Below are 16,164 nucleotides of genomic sequence, written 5' to 3'. Positions count from 1 at the left end.
TTGAATCGGGGGCGTCACAATGGGCTAGAGGATCTCATCGCGTGTCGCCGACGACGTTAACCACGGCCACATGATGCAATGCCACCGGAACATTTTAGGTGGCACCTCGTCCCCGCGGCATCTCGCTCTGAAATGGAGGCCATTTGAGCCTCCATGACCCGACGCGAATCCTAAAAGGAGACGCACTGTGCCCGCCCCGCAAAGCTTTGGGAGTGGCTCAAGCAGAGGAGGTTGCCGCAACCCTTGCGGCACAGGCGACCACAACAACTCGCGACGCGGAGGAGGCTTTGGCAGCCCGCGATGCGGCGTCAAATTAATCCCTCTGTGTCTGCATAGCCGACAAGCCGTGGAGGAGGACAGTGAAGGCGATGGCAAAAGAAAAAAGCCAGGCGGTCCGAGCCATGGCCGGACTACACCCCCCTCCCCCCCTCCCTCCGCCCACGGAGGAGAAAGACGAGGACGTCGGCGCATCGGACAACTGCTGCAGTGAGCAGATCCGCCTCGATCCATTCTGCGTCTTCGGCCGCTAGTACGACAAGGTCGACGGGAAGGGCAAGGGCTAGGCCGGTCGTGGATGAACTTTTCTGATCATCGTTTCTTTCATAGTTTGTAGACATGTCAAATTTTGGTAGTTCGATGACATGTGGTAGCTACGTATGATGTTGCATGAGCTAATATGGATTTAAGTATTTGGTTTATATGCATCCCGCTGTGGAGGAGCTATTTTGTGTGCAATCCGTTCAGTGTCCGCAGACGTGCCTTATCCGAACAGTGTCCACGGACGTGCCTTATCTGAACAGTGTCCGCGGACGCGCCCGGGCATGTCCGTGGGCGTTTGGGGACCAAAATTTGGTACTTGTGGTGGTAGATGCTCTTATAGGGGAAACTAGGCCAAAGACCACACACCGCACGATGATTAAGGGAAAACGGTGCAAAACAACCCATCCATTGATTAAGGGGTAATCGTGTGAAACCCGCACAACCATGCCGACATCGGCGAACTCAAACTCCACCAGCAACACGACCGCCACCCTGAAGATGTGTGGGCGAGCTCTGCGAAGACGCCTTCGATAGCGACACCCAAGGGCGCTGCCTTCGTCTTTGGAAATGCCCTAGTAGAAATAATATTGTATTATTATATTTCCATGTTTATAATTAAGAGTTTATATTCTATGCTATAACTGTTATGATCCTGAAATATGTGATTCAGTGGAAAACTCATATGCACGTGTGGATTAATACAGTAATATAAGATTCCTACTCTCCCCTCTAAGACTATCTCAAGTGTTGTTAGTGATCATGTTTTCCGGATCTTCGGATATCATTAAATGAAATGATAGTCCTATTACAACTTCGAGAATATGACGTTGGAAGAAAGATCATATTGAATCAGCCCAAACTTGTTTGTTATACTTTGAGATGCAATCATCACAAGTCGATTGTTATGACATAGAATGTTAACATGTGATTTAGTTCCTTAGATCATTAGAGTATCGTAGTGACTTCTTACTGTATGGTGGACTTTGGGGTTGCTCAAACATCATCTCTAACATGGTGATCATAACGGCAACTTATAGGTTCATCGGAAAGTTTGACAAGGGACTAGATAGCTCGAGGGTGGGATTTGCTCCTCCGATGATGGAAAGATATTCTTAGGGCCCTCTCGGCGTGACGACATCCATCATCGTCTGGCTAGACACAGGTGACTATGTCATGGGGTTGCCAAAACATGTCAACGAGAAAGACGAACAAAATAGGTAACGAGGAGACCGGTATAGTGAGCATTTGTATGACTCAAAATGATACCGATACATATTACCTCAGGTTTTGTAAACTATCGCGAAGCAACGGTAATAACACATGGTAACCAAAGGTTCACTCGAAGGTCATTCATGTAATCATTGGGATCGATATGGACGTCCAAGATTCCGCTATCGGCCATTGAACAAAAGTGATTTTCTTCATGTCTATATTTTACCACACCTACAGGGTCGCATGATTAAGGTAATCAATATCTGCTGAGTTTTATTAGTACAAGAATTATAAGAAAATATTTGTGAAATATTTTCATTAATATTTGTAATAGCTCCGAGAGGAACCGAAAGCGTTCTAGGGTCACCAGAAGGGTTTCAGAGTTTATCGAGCATACCGGGTAATTCCAATCAATAACATATAGGTGGAAAATGTTTCGAGAGATGTTAAATTAATAATAAAAGGCTTTAATAATGGTTAGGAGACTTTTACATTTGATTTAATATCAACGGGTCTTAAAAGACCATGTGGTGGAAGGAGAATTGGGCCATAAGGGCCTAATGGGGGAGTCACCCCCCTTAGCCCCTTTTGGGAGGCTGAATTGGAGTAGGGGAGGGGGGGAGGATTCCTACTCCACCTAGGGCCGACACAAGGGGGTGGGAGGAATCCTCCCCCTTGTTTTTTACCATGAATCCTCCCCTTTGTGGCGCCCCTCCCTCTCCCCTCCAACCTACATATACTAGAAGTTGTACCACTTTTCTACACACAAGTTTTGGAGCCCCCTCTAGTTCTCTAGTTCTAGTTGGTCCTAGTTGTTTTAATTAGAGCTAGAAATAGATCCTTTAATACTGAAGAATGAAGGTTTCTCCCATATCCACCCACAGCAACCCCACCAGACCTCGGGAAAGGCTTGGCCACGCAAACAACCACCACGACAACTATCGAACCAACAAACCAAGATCTAGTGGAGAGAAGGAACCCTTCGGCGGCAGCTCCAAGAGCATCGTCGCGGTATCCTTCCATCCCAGTTGAACTAAGGATTTCTACTAGATCCCTAAGACCATCCAGCTACCCCAAGCCTCGTGGAAGTGGTCCAACCACTTCCAGTAGAGAGGAAATTGAAGCTGAGCAAAGCCGATAGTAGCAGACCATGGCTGTCGTAATAACACAAGCTGGTGCTTTTGTCTTCTAATATATACTTATACTCTCACAACAATCACTACCAAAATAACACTAAAAGTTGAGTATCCTGTATACTCGGCTAATTTTAGAAGAAGATCAATGTTTAACCCTAAATCATTTTATTATTGAACATGAACATTAAACTAGAGCTCTCTTGACATTAAGCACTGAAATTTCTGATAGCAGTTAACATGAGCCCAACCCTTGTTTAAAACCGCTTTGCATTTGAGGTCTTTAAAATTAGGTGGAAATTTCCATTTATATAGGAAATTCTATGAATTGGTTAAGAAATCATTAAAATTATATATTACCATATACTGTTATGAAAAGAATGACAACAAAACTTCATTATCTCTAATACTTTTGCATGGAACACAAATAATCATACTTGGTTGATTTTTCGCCCTTCTCATTTAATAGATGCTCTACATACTAAAGAGATTATAGATTACCCGTATTTAGGAATAGAAACCACCATGCAAACCATAACCTACATATCTATGGTGGGTTCACACTTAAAGATTTCAGAAAGTTGAACAATAAAAACGCGAATACATCAGATACTACAGATTGGGTGCCTACAAAAACACATCCATTAATATGACAAGTAGTGTTGTGCATAGTAATCCCAGTAGCATTCATAAATTTATACTGCTTTCCAATTTTTTCACAATAAACCCAATGTAATTACTTAATTAGAGTGTAGTTTATATATAGGTTATGGTTTTTAACTTTGTCCATGTTATGTTGCATCATTTATTGTGTTTTTATTCTTCCAAAATATCAGTTTGAAATAAGTACTAAATCTAGTTGGTGCTCCATTTTTAAAACATAAAAAACAATTCAATTTGGGTCTTCTTTACTCCCACTAGTGAACTGAAGAAATATGCAAAAGAAGATTGCATGTCTAGGATTTTTTTTACTTCAGACAATCTAGGAAATATTATTTTGCAATATATATATAAGATCAATTTCGTGCTACGCTTTCAAAATAAATAGGCTTCAAAAAGTTATTTTGTTCTTCCAAAAATCTTAGTTTGAAATACATATTAATTGTAGCTGGTGCTCCATTTTTATTCTTCCAAAAATATTAGTAGGAAATACATATTAAATCAAGCTGGTGCTCTGTTCTTAAAGGAAGAAATGGTTCTAAATTATTCACGTCTTCTTTACTTCGACTAGTAAACTGAAGAAATGTGCAAATATATACCGTTTTTTAATAATTAATAATTAATAATTTGGTAATTCCAAAACTAGTAAAGAAGACGTGAAAATTCTAAAAATAGGAAGGACACCATAAACAACCGCGTCCAGACCTGGACGCCATTAAGAACCACGTCCAGACCTCGAGGAAGTGCCGCGGTGACGACAGGAGGCAGGTGGGTTGGTGTTGTGCTAGCGGATGCGCGGATCGGCGCTGCGGATCGGCGGCGAGGCGGGGCGTCCACGGGATCCGGCCATGGCAGTAAGGGTTGGGGTGCAGGAGTTGTCTCTGTGTGTGGGGGGGGGAGGGGGGCTGCGAGATGATGGCGGCGAGGGATTAAGGGAGAGGGCCAAAGACGCGTGGTGTGCTTTTACTCCGCGACCGAGCGGTCAAGTAAGTTTAGGTGCTCGACTCGACTCAGAATGAAATATATACTCCACTATAGGGTTTACGGGATCAGCTAGTTCTCGATTAGAGGAATAAAACCGATTTTTTTACTCTCTAGAAGGTTTTAGGGATCGGCTAGAGATGCTCTAATCCTTCTCAGGGTCCTTCAGTTCATTTCATGATCCTTTTGGATAAGCTATAGGAATAAGAGCGACACTACTAATAGCCACATCAACAACACAATTAACTTGCATATGCCTCTTCTAAGAATCTGACACACTCAATGCAATCATACTGATTTGCAGGGTCTAACCAATTGCATCATCTCTTCCGAATTTGTGTGAACTTGTGTTGCTCTGGCCATCTCCATACCATGATTGCGACGTTCGCGTGTCGATGCTGCATTCGGGATGTTACAGCTAACAACGCCAATCATCACATGTGAGACACTGTCTCACCGGCTGCTCGCCATTATGATGCACCAATTGGCATTTCTTTGGACAGGCAAGCATATTAGGTTGGGGACAGCTGATTCAGTGGTTCCTGGGCTGGGTTGGTTCAATCATGCACTAGATGCCGCTAACACTAGCGTCCAGACCTGGACATGGTTCGCAATAGCGGCCAGCTTGGACACTGTTATGTTGGAAATATGCCCTAGAGGCAATAATAAAATGATTATTATTATATTTCCTTGTTTATGATAATTGTCTATTGTTCATGCTATAATTGTATTAACTGGAAAATGTAATAGATGTGTGAATACATAGACCACAACATGTCCCTAGTGAGCCTCTAGTTGACTAGCTCGTTGATCAATAGATGGTCATGGTTTCCTGACCATGGACATTGGATGTCATTGATAGCGTGATCACATCATTAGGAGAATGATGTGATGGACAAGACCCAATCCTAAGCGTAGCACAAAGATCGTGTAGTTCGTTTGCTAGAGCTTTTCTAATTTCAAGTATCATTTCCTTAGACCATGAGATTGTGCAACTCCCGGATACCGTAGGAATGCTTTGGGTGTACCAAACATCACAATGTAACTGGGTGGCTATAAAGGTACACTACAGGCATCTCCGAAAGTGTCTGTTGGGTTGGCACGAATCGAGACTGGGATTTGTCACTCCGTGTGACGGAGAGGTATCTCTGGGCCCACACGGTAATGCATCATCATAATGAGCTCAATGCGACTAAGTAGTTAGTCATGGAATCATGCATTACGGAACGAGTAAAGTGACTTGCCGGTAACGAGATTGAACGAGGTATTGAGATACCGACGATCGAATCTTGGGCAAGTAACATACCGATTGACAAAGGGAATTGCATACGGGATTGCTTGAATCCTTGACATCATGGTTCATCCGATGAGATCATCATGGAACATGTGGGAGCCAACATGGGTATCCAGACCCCGCTGTTGGTTATTGACCGGAGAACGTCTCGGTCATGTCTGCATGGTTCCCGAACCCGTAGGGTCTACACATTTAAGGTTTGGTGACGCTAGAGTTGTTATGGGAAATAGTATGTGGTTACCGAAGGTTGTTCGGAGTCCCGGATGAGATCCCGGACATGACGAGGAGCTCCGGAATGGTACAGAGGTGAAGATCGGTATATTGGACGAAGGGTATTGGAGTCCGAAACTGTTCCGAGGGTACCGGGTGATGACCAGCGTGTCCGAAAGGGGTTTCGGAGGCCCCGACAAGCGTTGGGGGGCCTTATGGGCCAAGGGGAGAGGGCACATCATCCCACTAAGGGGCTGAGCGCCCCTCCTACTCCATCTCATGTAACCAGGAGATGTGGGGGCGCCACCCCTAGGGCAGCCGCCCCTCCCGACTTAGGGGGGCAAGTTTCCTAGGGGGAGGGGGCGCCAAAACCCATCTAGGGTTTCCCCTATGGCCGCCGCCCCTCCCCTAGGGAACCCTAGGGCGCCTCCCCCTCCTCCCTTCCCCCTATATATAGTGAGGGAGAGAGAGGGCAGCCGCACCCTTCCCCTGGCGCAGCCCTCTCCCTCCTCCAACACCTCCTCCTCCGTAGTGCTTGGCGAAGCCCTGCCGGAGAACCACGAGCTCCATCACCACCATGTCGTCGTACTGTCGGAGTTCTCCCTCAACTTATCCTCTCCCCTTGCTGGATCAAGAAGGAGGAGACGTCCCTGGGCTGTACGTGTGTTGAACGCGGAGGCGCCGTCCGTTCGGCGCTTAGATCGGAATCGACCGCGATCTGAATCGCTGCGTGTATGACTCCACCAACCGTGTTCTTGTAACGCTTCCGCATCGTGATCTTCAAGGGTATGAAGATACACTCATCCTCTCCCTCTCTTGTTGCTAGAATCGATTGATCTTGGTGATGCGTAGAAAATTTTGAATTTCTGCTACGTTCCCCAACATGTTACTCATAGCGTCCTTCCCATTTTTCAAAATTTCAAGTTATCTTTCCCAGTTTTGGAATAATTGGTTTAACATTTATTATTAATAAAAAACAGAATATATATTGCATGTTTAGAATTATTTTTTATTGTAGACAATCTAAGAAATTCAATGGTCTGTAATTGTTTTTAATGATAAAAATATGTCAATATCTACTTCCTTCCTTTAATAATATATTATTTAATCTGATGTGGTACATACACATTACCTGGAAAACCCAAATGGATTTTAGTCTCTTGAGAACCCTTATGAAAGAAAAATCAGAAAAATAAATTAACATGTACGTACTATATACACGAACTATGCACCAATAAAATTGAACTAATAATTGTTTATTGCGGGACACCAAAGAAAGAAAATATTACGATGGATAATATATATACCTAACATTTTTGCATTTATAGATCAAGCCCAAAAAATATGGCATTTCAAAATGGTATTCTACATAGACATGTACATCTACATGCAAATATAATGTTTTGTTAATTTCTTTGAAATTTTTATATGTGCTTTCAAGTTTTAAAATTTTAAGCCCAATGAGCCTACAGCTCAATGAGCCTAAGATCCACTAAATGCTTGCTACTATAGTGAATGAATCTTACTCATTGCTAGTTTCTCAAGATGAATTCCTCCTGGAATCTTCTAAAACTACTTTTCATGCAATACTACAATGTGTTTTAAGTCATTGTGGCCACAAGGTCAAAATATGCACTTATCCCTTGTTATGTTTCACGCTTTTGCTTTTGGGAGGTAAAAGAGCTAACTTATTGCCTTAATGAGAAAAAAAAGGATGACCATTGATTTTCTTCATATGAAGTCCAAAAGCTACATATTTAACCAAATTCAAACCTTATAAGAACACCCCTCACGATTTTTGTACAAAATAAGGTCAAGGGGGAATTCACAGTCGTCTCTGTCTAGCACAAGCCGATGGCACACCATGACCCTAACTTGGTGCGGCGCCAGTTCCGCATTGCGGGGGCCAAGGACTTGATTGTAACTGTGGTAGGGAGTCACCAGATGTTGTTGCCAACGACAACTAACTGATGGACAATATTATATACATTCTTGCTCACACTCTTAGTTCTTGTGACAATCTTAAAAAGACAATGCTACAATACACGGGAACTTTACGGGTATTTTACAAAGCTAAGCTGATGTGGGTTGTGCTAATTGGGCATTAGGGGACGCCCCCCCTCTGTTTGTTGGTTAAGTAAAAGTTGTCCATGAGCCTACAATTCTTATCTTGAAATGCCATCTATACTGAACAGATAGACCATGCAACTAGAAATTTACAATGGTGTACATACTAAGGCTCATCACAACAACACAATCTTGCATAGTGTGTTGATAATTGAGACAAAAACCTATGCAACTAGGAGTTGAAATTAGGTTAGAATATTGGTTTAGTATTTATCAAAGCTTTTATGGTTCTGTTAAACTGATAAACCAGGAAAAACATCGGTTGACAATAGAACTACAAGAGCTACAAAATCATCTATCTATAACTAATCGAAATACTTTCCACATGGAGACCCAGAACGAGCATGCAAAAACATGAAACTAAGTTCAATAAAACTAGTTGAAATCTTAATTATCAACATAACAAACATTCTTGTGTTCACACTCTATCCGGAATAGAACAAGTTTAAATCCACAACAAGAAGAGTCAGGCGGAACAAGAAAATAATGTATCCAGGCTTGAGGATCATGTCTCCGCTCCCAGAAACTGGGATCCACACCATAGCTCAACAAGTCTAAAAAAGCTAAAGAAAATTACTACCATGGTTTACCAGAACTTGCGTCCTAGAACTTAAAATTGACACGACATAAATTTCACATCACGATCGACGCCTAGCAGCAAGGTCACGATATCTAAGGAAAAGAAGAAGAACTGACAAGCTGATGTTCTCACTGTCAAAGCCGAGACGAACAACAAAAACACACCTAAAAGAATGACAAAAAATAGGAGCAATGCTACATCTACGGGCAGATTCTTACGTATCTTACTTAAAGGATGATCTGGCGGCTGTTAATTGCATATTAGTGAGGGCGCCAGGCCCACCCCCTGAAAATCAGGGAGGTGTTTAGTTTAGGTGGAAGGAAGTTAGTAGGAACATGTAAAAGCTTAGGTAGGTCTAGGATTTTCGAAAAAATAGTCAGCCTCCCTAAACCTCACGACGCTATGCATATAGGCCGTTGGAGGGTTGGTGGGTTGCGGGGGGGGGGGGGGGGGGGGGGGGGATGGTTGTTTCACTGTTGTCAAGTGATGGGATCTTTAGAGGTGGTATAAGGTTTTTGAAAATTTGTCTGCCTAGTTTTGAAATATTGATGTGTGGCGATGATGTATTTGACGGTGTACTACTGTTTCAAAATGTCCAACTTGGCAACTTGTAAGCCTCGATGTGTATTGAGATTCAGGAATCAACTGTTGCTGGCCAATGGTGTCCACCATTAATACCTAATAAAACATAAGGAAAAATACTGCTTCCCTTGACATGGCAATATTTGTTCTAATGTTTTGTAAGATTGAGTTTATATGAAATGAAAACTCGACCACTGAGTAAAAACTTTCTAATACACAATAAATGATATTTTCCCACATGACTACAATAACCTTGATGAGTCTAACATGAGCACATCGTTGTACTGACAAATGCAAACTAGCACCCCTAGTTTTTCTAATAACACATGAATATATTGCTCGATGATTGATTCCGTATAGCTTACCACTACTCTCGTGCGTGATCCTGTGCGTCATGTTCAACAAGGAGCAATATATACTACTGGCTGTTGCTTCTAATTAAAGTGATCGAATCTTTAAACTAAACAAGTGTTGAACATCGAGAAGCGAAATTCCAACACAACTCTTCTTACTTAGTACGCCTTCTGTTCATAATTGTAAGGTGTTTTGGATATGTTAATTTGACTACATACATACTGAAATGAATGAATATACACACTAAAATGTGTCTATATACATCTGAATCAAAAAAAATAAACATCTTATAATTGTGAATGTAGGAAGTAGTATACACACACACACACGAACGTACAACCCATACGTAGCAAACTGCAGCTGCTCAAGCAGAGTTGCTAGCTGAGTCCGACACAAAATATATTATAATACTGTATGTTGGAAAGAAAGAAAGAAAAAGCTGCATGCATATCTCAAATCAATTGGACATGTGACGTGTTAAGTTGTTGGCTATATTCATCGCAATAAGAAACTTGTAAGCAATTGCAACATGTGAAAATTAGATAACTGGGGACGCAACATACGCATATGCGAGAAGTGGAGAGCATTATGCTCTTATGCTCTTATCAGTTATCATTATTCTTTGAAGGATAGCTGATTGAGAAGTATCTTGCTCTTATCAATTTGTCACTGGCGTCAGCTGGTACCAATGATTTTGGCAGAAAAAGAAAGAGCAGGTACGAATGATTTGCACATAGTTATTGGTTGATAATGAAAGTAAGTATTCAAACTTGGGCACACAAGAAGTCAACATGGAAAGAGCATACACATGTAATGCATGTATGATGCATTGCATGCATGCATGCATGCACGATGTAGAAGGACATACAAGAAAGTAAGTTAGGCATAACCTTTGGCATGACGTAAGTTTTGAGTCTTCCAGTCCAGTCGGTCAAATCCGTGTGCTTTTTACCTGGCCTGCTCTTGTAAACCCCGCAGCATTCCTTAGTTCTATATATCCACCCCTTTTTGCACAACACACTCAATCTAATCAATTAAAGATTTTTATTGAAAGAAACACAGTACAAACGAGGACACGCATTTATCCGTATGAATGTACACACACACACTCCCTAGTCCCTACCTTTATGAGAACCTCCAAGAGACCAAAACTTGAAATAAATATAGGAAATATGGGACCACCTGTGCCAAGTCTAGGACTTGAAACTTGTTTGGCTGGTTTCATCACAATGAACCTCACCATGTAGGCTATACTCACTTCACAAGTCAAGAATATATATTGAGCTTTTTCTTCACTTGGCGCACCATGCTATGTTGCCTCTTTTAGTATATACTTATTCTTCAAAATAAATTTTAATTTAAAATATTTATCAAATCTCGCTGCTATCCTATGTTTAGTAGAACTAGGTATGTGCCCGTATGTTACGATCATTTTGTAACGCAATAAGAGGACCATTCGGGACAAATCTTGATGCAAACCAGGTAGACAAAATAAGATTATGTTTTTGTTATTAAAGCACATATTTTCTGCCATTGCTTAAACTGATAAAATAGGTATCTGCATGTGATTGATCTGCTATTTATTTGTTTGTGGACCATGAATTTATTGATATTTATTAGCTACGAAAGACGTTTGACCAGTATCAGGGTTCACCATAAGAAATAATTTGTTTATGGACCATGAATGTATTGTATACCATAGATTGATTTGATTTATTGGGTTAGCAAAGATTGAATCGATGAAAACCAGAAGGGGGTGGAAAACTGAAAAAAATGGTGGTGGATGGCAGGACGGGCAAAGAGGTGGCGGGGAGTAAAACTGAAGTAAGATGGAATGTTACGATCATTTTAAGAAAAGTAGAGAAAGTTAATGATCCCTTGGTGGGATTGGTCTTCTATCATGATATCTTGAGATTTTATATATTTAACATTAGATATATGACCCTAAAAAACACTCTGAAATTAAGCATGGAATAACCTACGAAAGAACAAGCAAGCGTAGCAACATGACATTTGATGGCGGAGTTCAACCAAATATCACATCTCTAGTAGCCTTTTGCCCAGGTGCTTCTTCATGCGACATATGCAGTAAACTGCATATGCTTGCCCATGTACTTCTGCTTCTGACATATTGAACACCCGACAATACATATTGTACTTAACATGGGTGTAGGAAAAAATAGTTTCTGGTCTACCATCTATTCTTCGGCGTTTTATGTGGTGTTGTGCACTGAAGTGAAGCAAATATTAATTGTTCCAGTCCATTTGATTGTAGTTGCAAGAGGAAAAAAAAAGGGGGGGGGGAGGCTAACTATAGCTAGATGACCTAGATTTTTGCTTATTATTAACGAAAAATAACCTTTGGTCAAGTGGTTAAATTCAATTATTTAGCCAAAGTACAAACTATATGGAGTTTATAGATTTTTTTCGAGTAGGTTCTCCATGTTATGTTGCCTATTTTAGTATGCGGTTGTTCTCTTTGAAAATTTTAATCTTGAATTATTAAACTTCGAAACATGAAATATGTTTTGGTCCAACTTGAGCCATAAAGTATGATACTAGTTACAACAAACCTAAATTTCTCGAACCAATTTTCCATGAATTACAACATGGTTTTAAACACTGTTTTTCATTTTGAGGTCTAAAAAAATAGTGCAAATTTCATGCACATAGGAAACACTATAAAGCAAAACATTATTCTGCTATGGCTTAACATGTGTTGCAGGAAAAAGAGGCAATTTAATATCTTTATGAGAAAAAGGAAACCAACATGAAAATAATTGAAGGTTAATTAATCTCTCTCTCTCTCTCTCTCTCTCTCTCTCTCTCTCTCTCTCTCTCTCTCTCTCTCTCTCTCTCTCTCTCTCTCTCTCTCTCTTAATTTAGTGGGGTAGTGTATACGAGAACTGAGAAATGGTCGAACATATCAAGGATTGGCTAATTTTGTCAAAGTGTTCCGGTTAATTAGTAGTACTCCCTCCGTCCCATAATGTAAGACGTTTTTTGACACTACACTAGTGCCAAAAAAGGTCTTACATTATGAGACGGAGGGAGTAGTAGTTTTGAAATTGTATTAATGTGTGGTGACGCTGAATTTGACCGTGTACTACTGTATCATAGTGGCCAACTTGTAAACCTTGATGTCCAATGAGATTCAGGAATCAGCTGTTGCTCGCTGATGGCATCCACTAACTCCACTATCCACTATCACGCAATGATAACATTATGAGCTAGAATAACATGCTTCTCTTCACATGGTGGGATGTGGATTTCTTTTTTACCTTGAAATTGCGAGATTTCTCTATATTTACAGCGGAAACACCCCATCTCCTAGAAAATAACACCTTCATGTTAACCTAGGAGGGCAGCGAAAACAAATAAGATCGAAAATAGCGTGATCACCTCACTCGTATTTTTGTAAATTGGGGTGTCAGACAAGTGAACTACACAATCAAGAGTACGTAGTAGTAATTAGGTCCTACATCCCTGTATGAAGCAACACTAAGGACTTGCTCCACAAGAGTGTATTAAGCTTTATTGGGCTAGGGTAACAGGTCAGTACCAAATTTGAGCGAGGTCACAAAAAACCACCAACTATGTGCCTAATGACTAATGAAGAGCACTGATTGTCTGATAAGCTCACGAAAACAGTAAAACTGACAAGTTGGGCCCACCTGTCAGGCTGACGTGGTGTGCTTGTGTGGACAATATGCTGAGTTGGACGAGGGTCCCACCTGTAAATGACTCAAGTGTTTATCTTTTTTCCATTTTCCTTTTTCTCTTGGGCATTTTCCTCCTGGACATTTCAACAAACAGGTAATGTGCGTGTACCGACATCCGTGCACTGCACGCCGCCAGCGCCGCTCGCCGCCCTTGCTAGCCGGTGGTCACCCGAGACCTGGCCTCACTCGTGCTCGTGGCGCCTGCCCGGAGGCCCTAGCCGTGCTCGTGCTCGCGGCGCCCGCACATTGGCCTTGGCCGCGCCCGTGCTCGCGTGCACCATGGAGGAGCGCCATGGCCCCGTCCGTGCTCGCCGTGACAGCCAAAGGCCCTGGTCGGGGGTGCTCCGTGGTGGAGCGTGCTGGTCACGCCCGTGCTCGCGGCGCGGCCCTTGCCGCGCGCGCCGTCAAGGAGCGCCATGGCCACGGCCACGCTCGTGGCGGTGCCCCGTGGTGGCTTCCCAGACCGAAGCGTGCCGACGACCTTTGGACCCAGAGAGGTGCTCTGCATCGAGATGCCTCCCAGCACGCGCGGCCGCGCCTTTGACTCTGACGCAGGTGAAGCCCTCCGCGTGGCGGCGCGGCCCTGGACGGCTAGCCGCAGCGGCTCGGCAGTGGTCTGGGTGGCGGGGCGGACAAGAGCTGGAGGTGCGGCTGGGGTTGGATCCCGCCAGGGGCAGTGGCTTGTGGCGGCGGGTTGTAGGTGGCTGGGCTCGCCGAGGTAAGGCTCCGGCGGCGGCGCTGGATATGGCTGGGTTGGTGGGGAAGAAGGTGCTTGGGGGAGAGAGAGAGAGGCCGACAGGTGGGCCTTTGGCCACCTCAGCAAATTTGTCCATGTAGGCATGCCACATCGGCCCGACAGGTGGGTCCCACATGTCAGTTTTGCTGTTTTCGCGGCCAAATCAGCCCGCCAGTGCTCCACGTTACGTATTAGGCTCAGAACCGGTGGTTTTTTGTGACCTGGCTCAAATCTGGTACTGACCTGTTACCTTAGCCCCAAGTGTGGTGGTTTTGGGTAAATAACTTGGGCAAACATGAGCACATCGATCTATTGACAAATGCAAATTAGCATCCCTGGATTTTTTTTGATTTTTTTTCTCACTTAAGATATGAATGATTCCGTCATGCTGTGCCATCTCCAACAAGGAGAAGTCCTACTGTTACTAACTTGAACTTCTAAAGTTTCCAAAAAAATAAAAAACTTCAGCTTCTAAAGCGATCGAATCTTTGAGCTAAACAAGTGTGCATGATCAAGAAGCAAAATCCCAACGCAACTCTTCTTGCTTGCAGTTGCATGTATAAAATTGGTATATAAATATACATATACTGCTCATACGTACTCCCTCCGTCCGGAAATACTTGTCATCAAAATAATAAAAAGGGATATATCTAGATGTATTTTAGTTCTAGATACATTTCTTTTTGTTCATTTTGATGACAAGTATTTTCGGACGGAGGGAGTAGCAAATTGCAGCTGCCCAAGCAGAGAGCGACACAAAATATGCTCTAATGCGTGGGAAAGAGATTATGAAAGCTTAAGTTGTTGGCTGTTGCGGTAGTAATTAATTCTTCGGGAGAAGTAGAGATCAGCAAGTTTCATTGTTCTGCCGTCCAAAGAAAAAGTTTCATTATGCTCTTATCATCATCCTTTGAAAGCTGATCGAGAGAAACTTTGCCCATATCAATATCCCGCTTAGTTCTGTCAGAGCAGGTGGCAATGATACGCATGGAACTATTTGTCCAGGAAATTAACTAAACTTGGCCGTGAAAGAATGGACACCGAAGAGCCAGCATTGACCCGGCACATTGCATGCATGCATGCATATACCTAAAGATACATGTCACGTTAATACCACACCACAAAGTTTCTAATTAAAAATTCGAGCCAAGTATCAAGAATTTTTTGTGTAAATGTTGAGAATAGAGGCTAATTAAAAAAAATGATACGAATGCATCCCATTAGCACCGTTAGCAGTGATTTTTTAGTCCTTGATATCCATATTGTGGAGTTAAAATTTACACAACTTTATGAGAGACATTTCGAGTTTAATTAAGAGTGCGAGGGGCCAAGAGAGTGGGAGCACCCAATACGTTTTCCCACTAGATCCAACGAATAAGATTGTCATTTCTTCATGAAGAAAAACCATATATTTTCGATTTTATTTTCTTGAAAATTATACATTGTTTTGCTAGCTAAGTCTCTCGGAGATACTCATAGAGGTAGGATGTGTGAACATACCTATATATAAGCATCTAAGTTTGTACTATGTATCTAAAAAATGAGTGAATTAGATATATATGTTGTAAAAAAATTGAAGGCACCAACTTTTTTTTTTGGAGAAAAATTGAAGGCACCAACTATATGCTCTAAACCAGTAACGTGGGTTCAACAATCAATGGGTCCAATTGCTGAGTAGCTCACACATAGGCTAATCCTTATCCTACACGTACAACAATACTAGCTACGGGCGTTTCCCATTTGCCGCATAGGTCGCGCCCAAGCGACCTAGAGCATACCCACTTCAGCAATCGATCCCCTTTTTGGGCGGCCCATTTTCGAATTTCTTCCTGACCGGTTTTGGGAAGGTATTCTTCATTTTTCCTTTGTTCTTTTTCTCCTTTTCCTTTACGTTTTTTCCATTTCTTATAGTATTATTTTTTATTTTTTTCTCACTCATTTTTCCTTTTTGTGAAGAACTTTATAATTTTTGAACATTGTTTTGAAATAATGAACATTTTTTGAACTCGTGAACATTTTTTGAAACCAAGAAC

This window comes from Triticum aestivum, chromosome 1B (assembly GCF_018294505.1).
Source record: "Triticum aestivum cultivar Chinese Spring chromosome 1B, IWGSC CS RefSeq v2.1, whole genome shotgun sequence".
NCBI lineage: Eukaryota > Viridiplantae > Streptophyta > Magnoliopsida > Poales > Poaceae > Triticum > Triticum aestivum.
The sequence above is the reverse complement of the archived record's forward strand: the minus strand, read 5'-3'. Positions refer to the sequence as shown.